Consider the following 19,630-nt stretch of genomic DNA (forward strand, 5'->3'; position numbering starts at 1 on the left):
AGGGCATAATATCTTTAAGACTTCAAGCCCTGTCAGGTGAAAGTCATTCGGAAATGCACCACATAATGCAGTTGTGTAAGTCTCATTTAGGAAGGAAATATGTTAGATTTGATAAAAATAAAATCCTTAAAAATGAGTCAATGAATTCAGATTAGCCTAACTACTTCTGTAACTTGTAATCATAACTTCTACCTGCATGCACAGCACATTACCAAGCAGTTTCTAATGTGCAAACTTCCTTTGCACAAGATACTAAAAAACTTTTTTGAGTGTGAAACTATTTCAGATTTAGGAGGTGAGTCTTGAAGATGTGAATCTACTTACTAGCTCACAGGTTATAAGTAAGCCCAGGCAATAAATATGAAAAACTACCTTATGTCTGTGTAGAAAATTAGGGAGGGGTTACAAATAAAGTAGTAAATGTGCAGGAAATCTGCTTCTCAGACTCTGCATCCAGGTTTTCCAGTCTGTGGACTGTAGTTATGATCTCAGAATAAAGAAAGACTAAAGACTTTTCTGTGGCTTGATAGTCACAAATGTAATCCTCCAAGCTCTTCATACCAGCATAACTTGTGTGTGCAGATCCTTGTTGCAAATACATAAGCAATGGACAAGCATAGTTACAAAGGTTGTTTTTCATAGCAGCATCTTTTGCATGCCCTGTGGACTTGGTGAGGATGACTCTGTGGGCAGTACATGCTCAGTTATCTGTTTCTTTCAGGTTTTGAGTGAATCCATGAAAAAGTGAGATAACAGTGAGGGTCATAGAAGACTTATTAAAAAAAATTCTTATTTATTTATTCTTTTTACTTATTGTTGCATTTCTGTTCACATATGAAAACATAGATCCCCATATTTATGCTGAAAATCAGAGTACATAATGGCCAAGTACTGTTTGCCTTGAAATTTATCCAGGTCATTAATTTAGAGTCTTATCTGTACTCAACCATCAGTTTCCATTAAATCTGTAAACATTTATTCACTTTGTCCCCTTATTTTTTTTTCCATATAAACACTGTAATTACCAAATTGACTCAGGATTATTTAGAAGGAGAAGGATCTGCAAAGAAAGAAACAGGTAGATGACTAGATATCATAATCACAGAAATTGTATTCCCTTAGAAAATCAAGCTACTAAGAATTAGTTGGAAAAGTGGATATCTCATTTTTGCACATGCATGTATATGGTTCTATGTGAGTCAGTCCTTTAATGCATGTTTCCACAGTTTTAAGATGGGGCCTTTAATTTCTTTTTACAAAGTCTATAGTTGATTGTGTTACCTAACTACATTTCCACAGTGTTTGTAAAACTATAGCTAAGCTAGATGAATGCCAGATCATTAAGAGCAAAATCAGATTTTAATGGTTAATGTATACCAACGACTGTAGAAAAGAACCGAAACAAAAATTGCTATTTTAAAAGAGTGTTAAGGTTCTAAAGTCAAATGTGGAAAAGTTAGAAAACGCTACACTGATAGATAGCTCTGTGCAAGTTTAATTTGGCTCCCTTGTGTGCATGCATTATGATACAGTCTTTAATTACCTGATCACATACTGTTTTCTCCATGGGGCTCCTACCTCATTCAGTGCTCTGGATGAATGTGTCTCACTAAATGAGTAGGTATTCAGTGTTTTCTTTTATTCTCATTATTCAATGCATATCACCATAGCTTACTTACTGATCTTCTTTTTGTAAAATCAGACTTTTTTATATCCTCTTGGCCTTTTCAGTGCTGTGCTTCATCAAAGTACCCATGTGTTTTTCACATATCAATGCCTTCTTCTCAAGGCAGCTGCAAGTTGACATGAAATTGATACAGTCTTTGAGGGGAAATGGAGGCTGCTAATTCTAACAGTATTCATTAATTTTGAGTATCTGCTTTAAAACTTAAAATCTGTGTGTCCATTTAGACATTTTAATCATTTGGATCTATTCTTCATCTTGGGTAATCCTCAAAATTTTATTTTGTATGAGACTTCATAAAAAGGAATAATTTAGCATCCCAGTTTTAACTAAGGTTTTAATCACCTGAAATTATTTAAGTACTAAAATCAGTTTTGATCTGAGAATTTACTCTTTTCCTCTTAACATTTAAATCAATGGGTTCAGTATTTGTACATACCAGGTGTGATTTAGTGGGTAAATCAACAGTGCCAATGGGATGCCTTGTGCCATCAGTGGGTCCTAATGGGGAGCTGCATGGCAGAATTTGCCCTATGATCATTGTTTTCATCCTTATATGTCCCCACCTTCAACAGGGAGCTCTGACTGGTATGGTAAACAGCACCTCTTGACATCATCTTACTATACTTGCTCCTTTTTAAAGCGTATATGCAGTCTTGCCTTAGTCTTCCTGAGATCCCAACACTTTAGCTGCATATTATCCCTTTTATAGCAGCATTATTTTGATTATTTTTATATTGCAAATAATATGTTGTGTACGAATAGTGTCATAAATATCATTCATCTCAATCTGATCTGGTAGGAGTTCCTTTTACTTTATAAATTACCCCAGTGGGTAGTTACAGAAAAAGAATTTTTAGTATAGTTAAACCAAAACATATAAAACATATAAACTCTTTTTCACTTTAAGTGAGTTTAAAGGGTGGTCATTTACCATAATATGCACATTATTTTATATGTTTAGTATTTATAATATACTGTATAACTCAGTTCTGTAGTGAAGTGTACATGATTTAAAATGGCAGAGAATAACAAAATACAGGAACCTTAGTCATTCTAGAGGTATGCAAAAATGGAAATTCAAGATTTATCGGGGAAAATATCAGCTTTGACATTATTCAGTGCAGTATTCTCATTGAGCAAGTAGATTTAATCCACTATTTAAACTACATTTATCACTGTCTCAATTTTTGTACAACTGTGAAATTGACTTATTTTGGTATATTCCATAATACCTGATTAATCTCCCTAAAGCAGTTGTGAATGGAGATATTCGGCAGAAGTCTTCTGTGTGATTTCCCAAGCTGCTCTGTGTTCTCTGTTCTGCAGTAATGGTGTTTGTGCTGTGTGCATTTTAAGTACGACAGCCTGTTATCTTTCTTTTCTCTCCTTCTCTTTATTCAAATAACTTAGCACAGAGGAAAGTCCAAGGCACAGTTTCCTTTCTTGAAAGCAAGGGAGGTAAAAGCCCTCCAGTTTTAAATCTTTATTTGGAAAAACAAAGCTGTGATCTTTGCATTCACATGTGGTTTTAATTCAGAGTCCTGCCAAATTAGTCAGATGTTGTAGTCTAGATTTAAAGTCTTAAACCTTGAATAGTCCTTAACCTAGAGCTTTATGGAGTGTACGTTACTAGATTTGTGTGTGACACTGTAAAATCATTAATTTAATGTCTCTTCCCTAACTGCAGAGTGAAATAATATTATTTTATAATGATTATTTTATGGGAAATGTTTTTCTTATGACAGGGATTTTTGATAGTGTAAAATTATTTCCAAACCAAATCAAAGTCAAAATACTTTTTATTTTTATTTTTTTTTAAATTTCCTTGCTGTACAGGTATAGAAAATTTTCAGACCTGGGAAAATCGAACTACTTTTAACAGTTGTGAAGTAGATTTTTATTTTGTACCTTTTATTTTTCATTTCCTTTTTTTTTTTTTTTTTGAGACCAAAGGACACAAAATGTATTTGAATCTTTCAAACAAAAAATATTTCAAACAACAATAAAATTGGGCTTTTTTAGAAGGTGAAGTTGAAGTAGGAATTTCAGGGATTTTTGGATTTAGATACAGTTTTCTTAGAAATTTAGTAGTAGTTTTCATTTTTAAAAGATCTGAATATCCCTGGAAAATGTCATCTGAAAATTTCTGGCTATCTCTCAAGTGCACTTCTGTCTTGCGTAAGTAGCAACATGATTTAAATAACATTTCTGCACCTATGTGGGCATGGAGAGCATTGTAAAAATATTAAGCACTGGTGAAGAGGGAAGTGCCTATGATGCTGTAGCAGCTGAGGTAGAGGATAAAAGTAAAGCAAACATTTCTGTGTTGCCATCAGTTCAGTGTTTATATAGTAACCCATCAGTGAGTGAATCTCCATTGTGGGGAATAAAGGTGAGAAAAGCTTCTGGTGAGGTATTCTAGCTGCTATAAATTACTGGCTATGTAAGCAAGACTAGGATCTTTGTCAGCCAATAAAAAGGAAGCATTGTAGAGGATAAATTACTCACCCAGAAAGAACTCCTGGGACATTAGACCTGAAGGATCAACTTTGAAATTAGCTCCTATGCATTTGTGAAATAATCAGAATCATTCTGTAATATCACTGCTGGAACCATCATGAGGCAAAGTAGGAAAAGCTGAATTTTATTTTAAACTATGCTTGAACTACAACCTGGGTTATACAAAAATGAGATTATAGAAAAAGACTAAGTCCTTATCATCTTCTCTGGCTCCTCCATTTCACTTAGCAGCTGCATGCTTTGGACAGTAACAGCAGTGTATGACACAGAGATCTTTGAGATTGGCATTGTACAAGTTTATAGAGCAGAGAGACTGTGGCATAATGCTGCAATACCTTTATAGTATGGAAGGGCATCTAGGTTCATCTCCAGATTGTATAACACAATATATTAAGTACAAATAACTTTTCTTTTCCAAATCGTGAAAAGACTTATTCTTTTTTAGACCTGTTAGAATATTTTTCAGGCTAAATTTTGTGTTCTGCAATAAATTAATTGATCTGAAATAATCTTATTAGAATGAGATCAACAGCACAGGATTAATGCCAGGTTCAATGACCTAATAATAGTTGGTGTGTGGGTGTGTTATACTCCTATATATCTTAGTGTCTGATACAGTTACAGTAAGTATGGTCTTAAAACCAGTGTCCCATCTAATCTTCATTATTAAGAAGGAGTCTCGTGATATTTATGAGAATCTCCTGGGAGGAATTCAGATTAATGGCAGCTGAAAAGCCCAGGAGATGGTTACTCAGCTATACCAAGATACTTCTTACAAAGCTGCTAAATATTGTCTGCTAATTGCCAAGATTTTTTCACTGAATTTACTTTTACTTACTTTGTTTAACAGGGACATTTCAATATGAATTCCTTACTAAGAATAGAGCTTAAGAACATGTTTAAAATTTAGATGCGCATGTTTAAGGTCTGAGAGTGAGCGAGGTAAACATCAAAAAAAGAGAACTGGAATTCTGGTATCCAGAATGGAGAGGCTTGGCAAATTAATGGGGAATTTTTTAGGAGTTAAAATGGGGAGAAAGGTGAATTGTCTTGCTGTGTTGGAGCAGGAAAACAGTACTCAATGTTTTGACATCATGTCGCAACTCAAGGTTATGTTAAAAAAAAACACAACAAACAAGCAAACAAACAGGACAAAACCTCTCATCTTCACGGTTCTTATGCTAACTTACAGGCACAATCTCTCCATAACTGATTTGGTAGAGCTTGCCTGAGTCTGAATACAGCTTGAAATTGTTGCTCTGAAAGTCATAACCAGCTCCAAAGAATACTTTCTGAATCATACTGTCCTGTGGATCTACCACCATTTATTTCATCGACTGAAGAATCATGGCAGAAGAATGAGTATTCCTTGCTAGGCAAAGTAGAAGTTTTAATATATAAGATAAAACTACGAAACAAAGATGGTGGCAGGTTCTACTGATGCAGAAATTTCTTATAGCTGCTGTCTTCCTTGGAAGTGAGGTCCAAATATTGGTCAGTGTTGCCATGGAGGGGAGGCTGTCCTCCAGCTGTACCAAGGACTTTTTGTGTTTCACTGTTAAACGTGAGTAAATAATCAGGAAACTCACAAGAATGCGTACAGCTGGGAATATAGCAGTAGTTCATTGAATTGCAGGGTCCAGGACTTAACTGTCCCAACACTTAAAAATCCTCTGGTTGTGGACAATGAGAATGAGTTGTTACACTAGTGATATGTTGGTGAATGTCACGGAAACTATTGTATAGGTGATTTTCTGGGACAGTGAATGCTAACCATCACTGTTCAGGTCATAGCTGTAGCAAACACTGATTTTTTATTGCATCTTGTTTCCCCATTTCTTAAATCTCTAAACTATATTCACATAGCCTACATAGTATAAACTTCAAAAGTGAATTTAGTTTAGAGCATGCAAAAAGCTACAAATAATTCCCTTTCATAACAGTAAATTAAACACAGACAAGGAATCGTTTCTTTTTGGCCACTTTCTCAGTTTTCTTCTAAAAGTGCAGGATGCAAAACAACTGGTAGCTTCCTTTTACAACTCTGCTAAAAACAGTGCTCCTTTTCAGATCTTGAAGTTTTAGCAAAGCCCTACAGAGTGAAAAGTGTTGGGGTCATCTCCTCACTTGTTATAATAGGGAGATAGTACACTAAAGGTAAAAAAAGGACATAGGATTTTTTTAAACTAGCTTTGCCATGGGAAACATCTTGCTTTTCACCTGGGGAGGAATAACCCTGTGGATCAACACAGGCTAGGATGTGATAGGCTGGAAAGCAGCTTTTTAGAGAAGAACCTGGAGATCCTGGTGGACACCAAGTGGACCCTGAACCATCAAAGCACCTTTGCAGCAAAAATGACTAATGCTGCATTAGGCAGAACACTGCCAGAAGGTCGTAAGAGATGATCTGTCCCCTCTGCTCAGCACTGGTGAGACATGCTTGGAATGCTGTGCCCAGTTCTGGACTCCCTAGTAAGAAAGACATGGACACACTGGAGCAAGTGATTATCAATGAGGGCTTGGAGCATCTAACATACACGGAAAGACTGAAAGAGCTGAACTATTCAACCTGATGAAAGGATGGTTCACGATGGAAGGAGTAAAGAAGAGGGGTCAGACTCTTCTCAGTGTTGCCCAGTTGCCAGAACAAGAGGCAACAGGCACAGACTGAAATACAGAAAATTCCATGTAAACATAAGGAAAAACTCTACCATGAGGGTGATTAAGCACCGGCACAGGTTGCCCACGGAGGCTGTAGAGTCTCCATCTTTCTAACTGGCCACAGTCCTGAGCAACCTACTGCAGCTTGGACTAGACAATATCCAGGGGTGTCTTCCAGCCCCAGCAATACTGTCATTTGATGTTCTGTCTGGGAGCAAATTATAACATACCCCTCAAAAGCAAGACAGTTATTTCTTCTGAATTTCATGAGTATTAAGCTCACTCCTTGATTATCCCACTCACTAATTCTTTCCTGATACCCTCAGAAATTACTTGTCTGTCATATTCTTTGATAATTAGTCACTAGTGCAACATAGCATCTGGTAGCTGTTGCATTTTTGGTTGGTTAAATGATCTGGATCTGATGCTGAAACAGAAAAATACGTCTCAGTAAATAAATCCATACAAGCACCTTGCGGGCGCTATTAACTGTTTGACGCTGCTGAAATTCCAGATTATACAAAGGTAGAATGAATCTGGTATAATGGATTGGAGCAGTACAGCAGCCACAGAGGAAGACCAGGGGTGATCAGGTTATTGAAAGGGATGGAAATGTTTTTGCATCCTGGTGGTTTTGTTCAAAAGATAGGGGCTACTTCAAAACTGATTGAAACAGCATCCTCTTCAGTACCCTTATGAGTATAAAATTGAAATTTTTGCACCATTTTGCTATCTTGCACCTACTTTGTTGCTTGTATTTGCTGAGGTTTTCCTACATTCTGAGAATTACAGAGCAGTCAGTCTCACCTCTGTGCCTGGCAAAATCTTGGAGCAGATTCTCCTGGAAGGCACGCTAAGGCACATGAAAAACAGCAAGGCACTTGGTGACAGCCAGCATGGCTTCACTAAGAGGAAATCCTGCCAATTTGGTGGCCTTCTATGATGGGGCTACAGAACTGATGGACAGGGGTAGAGCAGCTGACATCATCTACCTGGACTTGTGCAAAGCATTCGACACTGTCCCACACAACATCCTTGTCTCTAAATTGGAGCAACATCAATTTGATAGATGGACCACTCAGTGAATAGCGAGATGGCTGCATGGCTGAATGCAGAGTTGTCATTAACGACTCAATGTCCAATGGGAGACTGGTAACAACTGGTGTCTCTCAGGGATTCGTCTTGGGACTGATCCTGTTCAACATCTTTATCGGTGACATGGACAGTGTCCATGAGTACACCCTCAACATGTTTACTGATGACACTAAGCTGTGTGGTCTGGTTCATATGCTGGAGGGAAGGAATGTCATCCAGAGGGACCTTGACATGCTTGAGAGGTGGGCCAATGCCAACATCATGAAGTTCAACAATGTGAAGTGCAAAGATCGGGTGTAATCCAAGGCACAGCTACAGTTTGGGCAAAGAAGAGATTCAGAGCAGCCATGAGGAGAAGGACTTGGGGGTGTTGGTCGATGAGAAAATGAACATGAGCCAGCTTCAGTGTGTGCTTGCAGCCCAGAAATTAACCATGTACTGGGCTGTATCAAAAGAAGTGTGACCAGCAGGTCCGAGGAGGTGATCCTGCCCCTCTACTCTGGTCTTGCAAGACCTCACTTGGTGTATTGTGTGCAGTTCTGGTGTCCTCAACATAAAAAGGACATGGAACTGCTGGAACAGGTCCAGAGGAGGGCCACGAGGATGATCAGGGGACTGGAGCCCCTCCTGTAGGAAGACAGGCTGAGAAAGTTGGGGCTGTTCAGGCTGGAGAAGAGAAGGTTGTGTGGAGACCTCATAGCAGCCTTCCAGTATCTGAAGGGGGCCTGTAAGGATGCTGGGGAGGGACTCTTCATTAGGGACTGTAGTGATAGGACAAGGGTAATTGGTTTAAACTTTAAACAGGGGAAGGTCAGATTAGATATAAGGAAGAAGTTCTTTACTGTGAAGGCCATAAGGCACAGGAACAGGCTGCCCAGAGAAGTGGCAAATGTTTCATCCCTGGTGGTGTTCAAGGCCAGGTTAGACAGAGCCTTGGGCAACATGGTCTAAGGTGAGGCACCACTGTCCGTGCAGGGGGTTTGGAACTAGATGAACTTAAGGTCCTTTCTATCCATAAACATTTTTCAATTCTGTGATTCTGTGATTAGACTTCTCCCACTCTAGGAGCACAGGTCTTCTACAAGCATCTCATTTCAGAGCTGAGTTCAGCTTGGTGTGGAAGAGTAAGCTCTGGGAAAATAATTTTCTGAGTTCAGAGATGGCACTAGGTGTGATATTACAGCAAGTTGACATCAGTGATCATAAAATGTTGCTACTTGTATGTCGAGGAGATTATGTTGAAAGGCTATTTTATGCAGAATGAATAATGTGAAAGGATGGAGTAGTGAAAACTTCCTAAAAGATGATTTCTTCTTTATTTCTAACCTTCCAGTCAGGAAATTTAGAGTTAGAATACACCTCGTTATGAATGTGTTGTTATCATTGTTTTGTAAAACAGCAGCTACTCTTTGTAAAGCCTGCTTCAATCTCTCATTGACCTCAGAAGCAATAATGATGAGTGTTGCATCATTTCGTGTTGGAGATGTCTTGTCTTTATAACCAGCAGGTTTTTAGAGCAAAGCCAGCTTCTTATTGCTTGTGTTCCACTCTGGAAAAGTTTATTTAAAACAGAAAGGAATCTGATCACTGCAGTATCTGCTATGGTTACACTACCATTCGCTTCCTGTATTCTATGTGATTGTTTTAGACATGACATACTTGCGTAGGGCTAAATTCATAGCTTGTATTCAGTTTTTACAGTCTGCATTTTCTCCATGATTAGAAAAGAATCTTTGGTTTTAATTTAATTGAAGCTTAAACTTATAATTGCCAATGAAAACTAAGGAATATGTGCTCTTGAGATGACCTTATTTACTTTCATATGTCTGTGAGATATATACATCTTTGTGTTTATTAACTAAATGACTCATAAATTAAACAGAATTTCCCCTATCATTTTGGGTATAACTCCTCTTTTACATGGTCCATTAAGTACCAGCCCCTGAAGGTTTACTTCTTTAGAGTGCCTGTTTTATTTGATACAATTTCTTCATGAATGACTGTTATGCTGAAGAAAACATCATGTATATAAACTAGATGTTTAGATATTACATTAAGCCTTGAGGAAGGTAATAGTGTTTACATAATTACATTTGTGGGAAAGATCAATTAAAACTGAAAGTATAGTTGCTTTCTTAGATTTGTGTTGGGCTGCAGGCGTGGTTTGAAAGTCCTCAGTCTGACTAGTTGAAGAGTTTGGGATTAGTGTCCAGACTCTTAGTAAAATTATCTCCTTTTTTTAAATTGTGTTTAATTCTTGTGAATGAGCATGTTTTGTGAAAAACAGAGCCAAAGAACATCATGCAGAAAAATCTACTTTGGAAACTCAGTGAGTTACAATTGATTTTTCCTTTTCTCTGGACTGAATTTTCATGTTTTAAATTATTTATAGCTCATTAGTTCAAGATAGTGAAAACTTTTACTCTGTTATTGTGAACTGCAGAATTCAGTAAAAGAAAGGAAAATGATTCACTTGCAGAGATCCAGAAAGAAAAAACATGGTGCTTAAGAGTTTAAAATGCAATATGGTAACAAGATGCTTTCTTTTTTAATCCTTGCTAATTTAAGAGTATGAGTCTCGCAGAAGCATAATGGATTTACAGCCTGAAATCTCTCTAAATGAGAATTTCAAATGCACCACTGACTGTTCTAGGCAAAATTGTCCCAGTCCTTTCCTTGTTTGGCAAGACAGGAGTGTAGTAGGAAATAAGCCTGACTGCTACATTTCTGCTTGACTTCTGTATTCTTTTAGTGACAACAAAGAAAGAATTAATTTCTTTCAGCTAATCCTGGAGTGATCCCTTTTAGACGGAGTTGACTCCAACAGCTCAATCCAGACCGAGAATAAGAGGAATTTTTATATATCCTTTCTTGAAGTCCATTTAGCAAAGCAGGTATTACTGGTGCTTTGTGGTAATGTGGTTTGATGTGGTTTTTTTTGTTTGTTGTTTTTTGTTTGTTTTGGTTTGTTTTGTTTTTGGTTTTTGGGTTTGGTTTTGTTTGGTTTTTTTTGTTTGCTTTGTTTGGGATTGTGCGGCTTTTTTTGTGCGGGGGCATCAAAAGGGACACAGAAATAATGAACAACAGCACATCTTTCCTGCCATAAGAGCAGAGGGGAATGCACCAGTTAGTAACATTTGTGAGCAAAAAACTACCATGTATCACTGTTTTCTTAAACACACAGAAAGGAAACCCGCTACACACTAACTATTAATCACAAGAGAAGGCTTTGCTTTTCTATTTGCAGCAAACTCTTCAATAGGTAGGATCATTTGCTGTGCATCCTCCCTTTTAATTAAGGCATTTGATTTTGTTGCACTTTGTTATGACAAAAGCACCTTAGAACAAGCACTGCTTCTAGACCAGATGTCCAGCAGATATAAGTTGAGGCAGGTTTCTGCTGCCGGAACCACTGCTTGGTTTCCTTCTTCTCCTGAGTGTTGGTGCTAATATTTTTTTTTTTCTCCTATAAGATGCAATATTTAAGGCAAGTTATTATGCTCCCAGGACAGCAGCTGCCAGTTTATTAAGTAATTGGAGTGCAGGAGTCATGCTTACAGTTCAGCTTTTGTTGGCAGGAATTCAGCAGGGAGAGTAGAACTTCATTTCGAAGTACAGCACGGTCCTTCTCCGGAGGGGCCAATGACTGTGAGAGAAAGGTATGAACAGGCAAGTCCCCCTGCAACAGTTATTACTTATTTATGTTTGAAAGACAAGAGCAGTACGTTATAAGTCTGCCTCCATTTTCTGAAAATAGATTCGCAACTGCTTTGGTTTTATCAGCTACAATTTCTTACTTTACAATTTTCTGGATAATGTGGGAAAGAAGATCAGAGAAATCCATTTCATGTCAGTCACAGTTTTTTCCTCTCATTGCTTGGTATTTCTTTCCTCCTTTCTTTCTTTCTTCATTTTAACATCGTGTTTAAAATACTGGTATTTTTTTTTATTAAAATGGTATTTACGGAAAATATTGTAGCACTAATTTTGCAAATACTTAAAATTTTCTATTTATTCCCCTCCTCTTTCTCCATGGTTCATCCTTTTTCTTTCTCTTCCCAAAAATCTTATTCATCAAGTTTAAAACAAATCAATTGACAATTTTATTGCCCTGAAACTGTGGGGTTGCATCTGTTTGTTTGGGTTTTTTTTTCTTATTAAAAAGCCCCCAGCTTTTGCTAAGTTGTCTTTATTAATCAAATAGTTACTAGTCTGATCATAGATGTGTATGTATTAGAGAATATCTTCACTAAACCTCCTCTTTATCTCTTTATCTGCAAATATGTAAAAATTTTCCCTTATTCTTCAGTCACTTGCTGTATTGTGATATATTCTTTATAATCATACATACACTTCATACAATTTGTAGACATTGGAGAAATGTACAAGGAAAATAAAAATAGTTCAAGGTTTAAAACACAAGCCAGAATCTCAGATCACTTGTGTCCACAGTGCAGGACATGTGCTCTGCAGACCTTGCTGTCATACGTGCATCCTGACTGCATGTCAAAACAGGATATGGATGTGTGCTGTCTGCCATGTATTTCTTTAAAAAAAAAGAAAAAGAAAAGAGTGCACAGCTATAGAACAAGCTCTGTTTTTTTATTTATTTATTTATTTATTTTCTATCTGAAAAGCTGGGCTTGATTTCAGTCTTTATTTGGCTTGCACAATAGTCAAATATTGTGCAAGTATTTGACTATACTTGAACAGTGGTTTCACTATTGTTCTACCAGATGCACAGTTACTGCACCAAGCAAATAAAAGGTTATTTTTAAAAAGTACATAACTCATTAGCAGGACAATGGCCAGTGCAAAGGCTGTGTGATATGTATCTGGTTCATTATGGAAGATGTGAAAATGAAAAGACAAGAAAAGTATATGACTAAGAACATGGGAGCTTATGGGAAGAGACTAGATAGAAAGAGGAAATTAGAGAATATATTCTGTTTAAAGAAAGCAAACCTTTTGATGTCAGTGATGACAAAGAGGTCTTCATGTACTACAAGTACTTGTCTTGTCCATAGCTTCATTACTTCTTTCTTGAAAAGTTTAGGCAAAAGGTTAAGCTTGAGACTAACATCTTTTTGTAGTGCTGACCTCATGTAAGAGATTTCTGCTCTCTGTTAACATGTCTTCTTTGACATGTACCTAATGATTCTTCATTGGTTGGAGCCACTCATGCAGGTTTTCACATCCAACTTCACCACCTTAAACACCATGCTGCGTGAAATCAGGTAAAACCCTGCTGGAGAAAATGTGATGGTTGCAGCTGGCTGCCTAGTTCCATATGAGCCTGCATCAATTGTTTTAGCAAGAAAATGGTCTTTTTGTTAAAATATACAGTATTATATTTTCAAGGAAAGAAGGTCCACTTTATTGCAACCATCACATTTTCAGATGTGACAGTTTTGGGCTGTAAGCCACCAGAAAGTGGTAGTGATGTATGTCTAAAGAACTGTAAACCAGGTAAAATACATGTTTGAGCTCTGAGACCATTGTCTTCACAAAACTCTTTTGGTTTGCTGTATATTTCAATAATGTGACTATTTCTAGTATTGTAATAAGGAATAAAACACCAGATAGAGACATGAAAACTTCATCAATAGCAAATCAGAAGTTTGCTTAAGTATTTGCCTGGTCTCCATGTTCTTCATAATGTCTGAGTGACCTGGTAAAGAAGGACATTGGAACACCACATAAAATGTTTCTTGAGTCACCCTGCTCTGTCTGACAAGCAGCCTCTTTCATGCATGCAAATAGTTGTGGTTCGCATGCAAAGAGTTGTGGTCAATGGCTCAATGTCTGGCTGGAGATCAGTAACGAGTGGTGTCCCTCAGGGATCAGTGTTGGGACTGGTCTTGTTTAACATCTTTGTCGCTGACATGGACAGTGGGATTGAGTGCGCCCTCAGCAAGTTTGCTGATGACACCAAGCTGTGTGGTTCAGTTGATACGCTGGAGGGAAGGAATGCCATCCAGAGGGACCTTGACACACTTGTGAGGTGGGCTGATGCCAGCCTCATGAAGTTTAACCATGCCAAGTGCAAGGTCCTACACCTGGGTCAGAGCAATCCCAGGCACAGCTACAGGTTGGGCAGAGAAGAGATTCAGAGCAGCCCTGCCGAGAAGGACTTGGGGGTGTTGGTTGATGAGAAAATAAACATGAGTCGGCTTCAGTGTGCGTTCGCAGCCCAGAAAGCCAAGCATATCCTGGGCTGCATGAAAAGGAGCGTGACCAGCAGGTCGAAGGAGGTGATCCTGCCCCTCTACTCTGCTCTCTTGAGACCTCACTTGGAGTATTGTGTGCAGTTCTGGTGTCCTCAACATAAAAAGGACATGGAACTGTTGGAATAAGTCCAGAGGAGGGCCACGAGGATGATCAGGGGACTGGAGCACCTCCCGTATGAAGACAGGCTGAGGAAGTTGGGGCTGTTCAGGCTGGAGAAGAGAAGGCTGTGTGGAGACCTCATAGCAGCCTTCCCATATCTGAAGGGGGCCTGTAAGGATGCTGGGGAGGGACTCTTCATTAGGGACTGTAGTGATAGGACAAGGGGTAATGGGTTCAAACTTAAAAAGGAGAAGTTTAGATTGGATATAAGGGAGAAATTCTTTACTGTAAGGGTGGTGAGGCACTGGAATGGGTTGCCCAGGGAAGCTGTGAATGCTCTATCCCTGGTGGTGTTCAAGGACAGAGCCTTGTGTGGCATGGTTTAGTGTGAGGTGGCCCTACCCATGGCAGGGGGGCTGGAACTAGGTGATCTTAAAATTCTTTCCAACCCCAACTATTCTATGATTCCATGATTCTATGTTTGTAGCAAAACAGCTGAGAAAGGCATGGGTGATCACACCATTCAGCACTCTGCAGCATCCTCGATTCCACCTCTTTTTCCCTGACAAGTTCTGCAAAGTTATGAAGCAGTTTATCTGGCATGTTGCCATGGTGATGCTCACTTTAGAGGTCAGCAAGGTAGAGCTGTCACTGTGAGTGATTGCCCAAACTTTGCAAAGCTATTAATGTGGAACGCTGGAAACGCTGAAAATATTAAACCATAGTCTTTAGTTAACCATAGTGCCATGGGGGCAAAGACAGAAACAATACTAATGTTGCAGTTTAAACAGACCCTGAGGTGAGGGAGACTCCGATGTATTCAGAGTGGTTTGTAACTGAGGTCACCACTCCCATCTACCCTCTATCACTCAGCTACTCAGCATACCAACTTTCCCCTTCTGATGCTGGGAGCCTTTATATCATAATATTGGTCTAAAAACAAGTAACTCTGCAAGACAGATTTTTCCTGTTGCTCACCTGACTGTGAAAATCATGTACTGACAATGAAATTTTTCAAAGCAAAAGTGAGTGATCTACTTGTTATTGTTTGAATGACACATTTTTTCCTCGGTGGACCTCATTTTAAACTTATCCATTATATAAAATTTCTGCTGAAATCAATGGACACTCTAAGTATGGAATGACTGCCAGAGCATCTCTACATCTGCATAAATAATTGCTGCTGATCATACACTAAGCCTCATGAAGAGATTCTTTAGTCAAATGATTTCCAGTGGCGCTCACACTAGAAATATGCTTTGTTGTCATGCCACCCATATTTTGGAATATCAACAAGTATTGAGATGTTATGAAATACCGAATGGCAAAAATACTAATGTTAGTTCAGCCTCCTGTGGTTGAAGAACATGACCTCACACAGTTTTTAAGATGTGCTTTCACTGTGCTCTATCTTTAAAGTTCCAGATTGCTAACATTTACACAGGTAGATTAATTGAAGTTGGTAAGAACATTCACCTAAGTAGGAATTATCATGCATGCTGGCAATCAATAGATCTTAAATATTAAACCTAGTTTATTAATGTTTATTTTCCCATTCTTCATAGAATCATAGAATCATAGAATAGTTGGGGTTGGAAAGGACCTTAAGATCATCTAGTTCTAGCCCCCCAGCCATGGGCAGGGACACCTCACACTAAACCAGGTCACCCAAGGCTTTGTCCAGCCTGGGCTTGAACACCACCAGGGATGGAACATTCACAGCTTCCTCGGGCAACCCATTCCAGTGCCTCACCACCCTCACAGTAAAGAACTTCCTCCTTATATCCAATCTAAACTTCTCCTGTTCAAGTTTTAACCCGTTACCCCTTGTCCTGTCACCACAGTCCCTAATTAAGAGTCCCTCCACAGCATCCCTATAGCCCCCCTTCAGATACTGGAAGGCTGCTATGAGGTCTCCACGCACCCTTCTCTTCTCCAGCCTGAGCAGCCCCAACTTTCTCAGCCTGTCTTCATACGGGAGGTGCTCCAGTCCCCTGATCATCCTCGTGGCCCTCCTCTGGACTTGTTCCAACAGCTACTTGTTCCAACAGACAACTTCATGGGTCTTCAGCTGAACTACCTCAATTTAAGGTTTGTTATGACAGTTGTTTCTCTTTTAATCAAAATACAAAGTTAATTCTATTTATCTAGTTAGAATAAAAAGCAACAATGTAACCAACCCTTCCTTGTTCAGTCATAGGGCTGTATTTGGGTTATATTTTCTAAATGTTTCAGCTCTTACATTTTTTGACAATTATTTAAAACATACTTTTTGTATAAATGAGTGCATGTACTGTAGACTGTTATCTATCAGGATGCACAGTCTACAATAAAAGGGCAGAGCAATAACAATACAAACATATGGTAACCAAATGTCAACCAATGAAGTCAGGGAAAGGTGAAATGCAGCAGCTTACAGCAGTAAGAAACAGGAGAAAACAAAACCACTGACATTTTCTGGACGCATTTTTCTGAACTCTTCAAAAATGCATATGAGATATTGTGTTGGCTCATGAATTTATTTTTCCTGTGCACTCCCAGGAAAAAGCCTTCTGAACTTAGTCTGGAGAGGAACTGGAAATGGCTCTTATACCCAAGAATGCAGTTCCTTGGCAGCATGGCTTCTGGTTTTCAAACAGCCCACCATGCACAGTGCAATAGCACTAAAGATTCCAAAGGCTAGAAAGATTCTATTGGCCAAATTGCCCCAGATGCAGCCCTCACTTCCCTTTCATAAGAATTTTGTGGGCTTTTTCTCCAATCTACAACAGAGTCCTTCAAGGAATATTTCAGACCTCCCTATATCCAGCTTTAAGAGGCGCAGTGCAGCAGTCAGGCCTTGACTCTGCATGTTTAGGTTTCTTGGATAGAAACATTTCTAAATACTAATGAACATTAAGGCAATGCATTCTCCTATATGGCATAAGAGGCTTTATTGATCAATATTCCTTTCTAATTCCAAATTACTGTAGTAATTTCTCTTTACTTGGAGTAGTTAATAGTAGTCAGTGAACAATTACAACATTTACTCTGGTTTCATCTGGGTGTGTTTATCCTATTATAATCACAGAGTAGACAAAAGCTGCTTCATGTCTCAATCCTTGTTTGTCCATAAGTTGAAGTAGTATTCTTTGACCAATTCGGAGAAGCAGAAGCTGTGTATCTATGTCGATACAGTGCTGTGTACCTTACAACCCAAGTTAGTGCTAGCTTAAGTATTTTTTAAGTGCTCTCAATTGCACAACATTAACCTAATATTGTGCTAGTTCTTTGTCTGGTTTTAACCCCTGCAAAAGGATTCTCAGCCAGTACTGTGAAAAACTTTTTCTTGACTTTCAGTAATTAGTAGAACCTGAACTTTCTCTATTTTAGTAATTATAATAACAATAATGTACCTTTTTCTTTCAGGTGTTATGCAAGTGTCCTGCAGTCTCCAAGGTCTTTCTTAACTTTTTTGATAAGGGCAAGGCAGCAGATAGTTCTGAATATATCTGTTTCTCCTACACTTCCCTTTTCACAAAACAAAACAGACAATATTTCTCAAAGTCTGAGAAGTGTGAACTAAGAAGTGTCAGAAAGATATAAAGGACCACTAAAGAATTCAGAAGTTTCATGTAGGATGAACCAGGAGATTTAGGCAGAAAAGAAGAGGAAAAGAGGATAATAAAGTGAAAACCGTCTTGAAGCATCATAATTTTACACTAAGGAAAGATAATACACCTCAGTAAGATATGGTGTTTGGGACTTGTAATGGTCAACTAGAAACAAGGAGTGAAATCCTAATTATGCTGGTGTTGATGAGCATTTTCCTGTATAATTTTGTCACAGATCATCATAGGTTGTTATTTGTTTTTTGCACACAAAATATTGTTTTAATTGAGAAATAGAATAAAATGCTTAGCTCGCAATTTGTAAGTCAATACTAGAAAGTGTCAGAACATCAGATTATTAAGAATTCATTATTTTTGTAGTAGCTTTGTGAAGAAATGTCACAGACCCAGAAGGGAGTTGTGAGTGACATACTCCAGCTCTTTCCTTCTGTTTAAACTTAAAAGTTCTGCCTTTAGATTAGCCAGATACATTTCTTCCAGTCCTCTAAATGAATAGCTGTTGCAGATCTCATTACCTAATGCTGAAATCCTGGAGAGTGATAAACTTGCAAGCAGTTAGTAATGAACAATTTTCATTAATTTTCAAATGAAATCATATCATTCAAGAGAAGAGAAAAGCTGACTGATGATAGGAAGACCCAGTTCTATCTCCAGCAGCAGAGGCTGGGTATGGGAGGGTATAAGAAAAGAGGAAGTGCAAAAGTTGCCTCACTCCTTGGATCCAAAAATTGCCACAGACAAAAGACAATGGAATTACCTTTCTGAATCCATAGTCTTCAACAACAGTGTTACAAAAACTTTTCCCCCCAAAAGAACACAATCTTGTTACTTTGAGCTATGTTTGTTAGGCTTATAAATCACCCACTCTTCTTTCAAAACCCATCAGGAAGAACTGCCAGCAACTTGTAATGGAAGGAGAGAGGAAAAGTAAACTGTTAATATCAGGATATGACTTGCCATCTGGTTGTACTTAGTTCAATAAGATGGAAGATTTGAAATCAAATGGGTGCTGCTCAGCCCCAGAGACCCTGTTCAGTCTTAAAGGCATTTCTTTATAGATGTTACCAATATGTATGCTTCGTGGTCTTCCAAATACAGTTGTATTTTTCATTCTGCTGATGATCAATATGTATAGTTACACATGTAATTATTGTGAGTCACTTGTAACTTATGTTTTAAATATAATTCACTATAGTTAAGTTAATGGGGCTATATCTTAAGTCAGCACTTCAGACCTCTGTTTAATTTAAAACCTCCATTATTAGTCGGAGCTATATACATATATTACTCTGCCAATGATAAAAATATTTGGAACCAGGTATTCCACTGTTGTTGAGTCCTGCCAATGTTGAGTCAGCTAGGAATCTGGTTTGTGATTCATATTTTCCATTCCTAGGTCTTTAGTAGTCAAATAAAGTTGTGTGTATGCATTTATAGCTTATACGATTTGGAACCTTGAAATTTGTTTAAAATGCTGTTGTTTTGCATGCAGTCACTGAAAAAACTGTGACTAGTAGTATCTGTTGGTCTACTTAAAGTTTTTGAGATTAAGGGAATTTAAGTTCTTTCTAATGCAAATAAAAGTGGGTTTATCGTTCACCTGTGGTTACATTCAAGCAGGTTAACCTCTTGTGATAACTCATTAAAAGTTTCGTAACACTGCTCATCCATATGTGCTGCATAGGGCAGAGATACAACACAGAGGGCATATAGTTGTGTTTGCTCA

The sequence above is a fragment of the Pezoporus flaviventris genome, unplaced genomic scaffold, assembly GCF_033815535.1.
Source record: "Pezoporus flaviventris isolate CSIRO_AGI_PZ_B2104156 unplaced genomic scaffold, CSIRO_AGI_Pfla_v1 ptg000001l, whole genome shotgun sequence".
In the NCBI taxonomy this organism is placed as follows: Eukaryota; Metazoa; Chordata; class Aves; order Psittaciformes; family Psittacidae; genus Pezoporus; species Pezoporus flaviventris.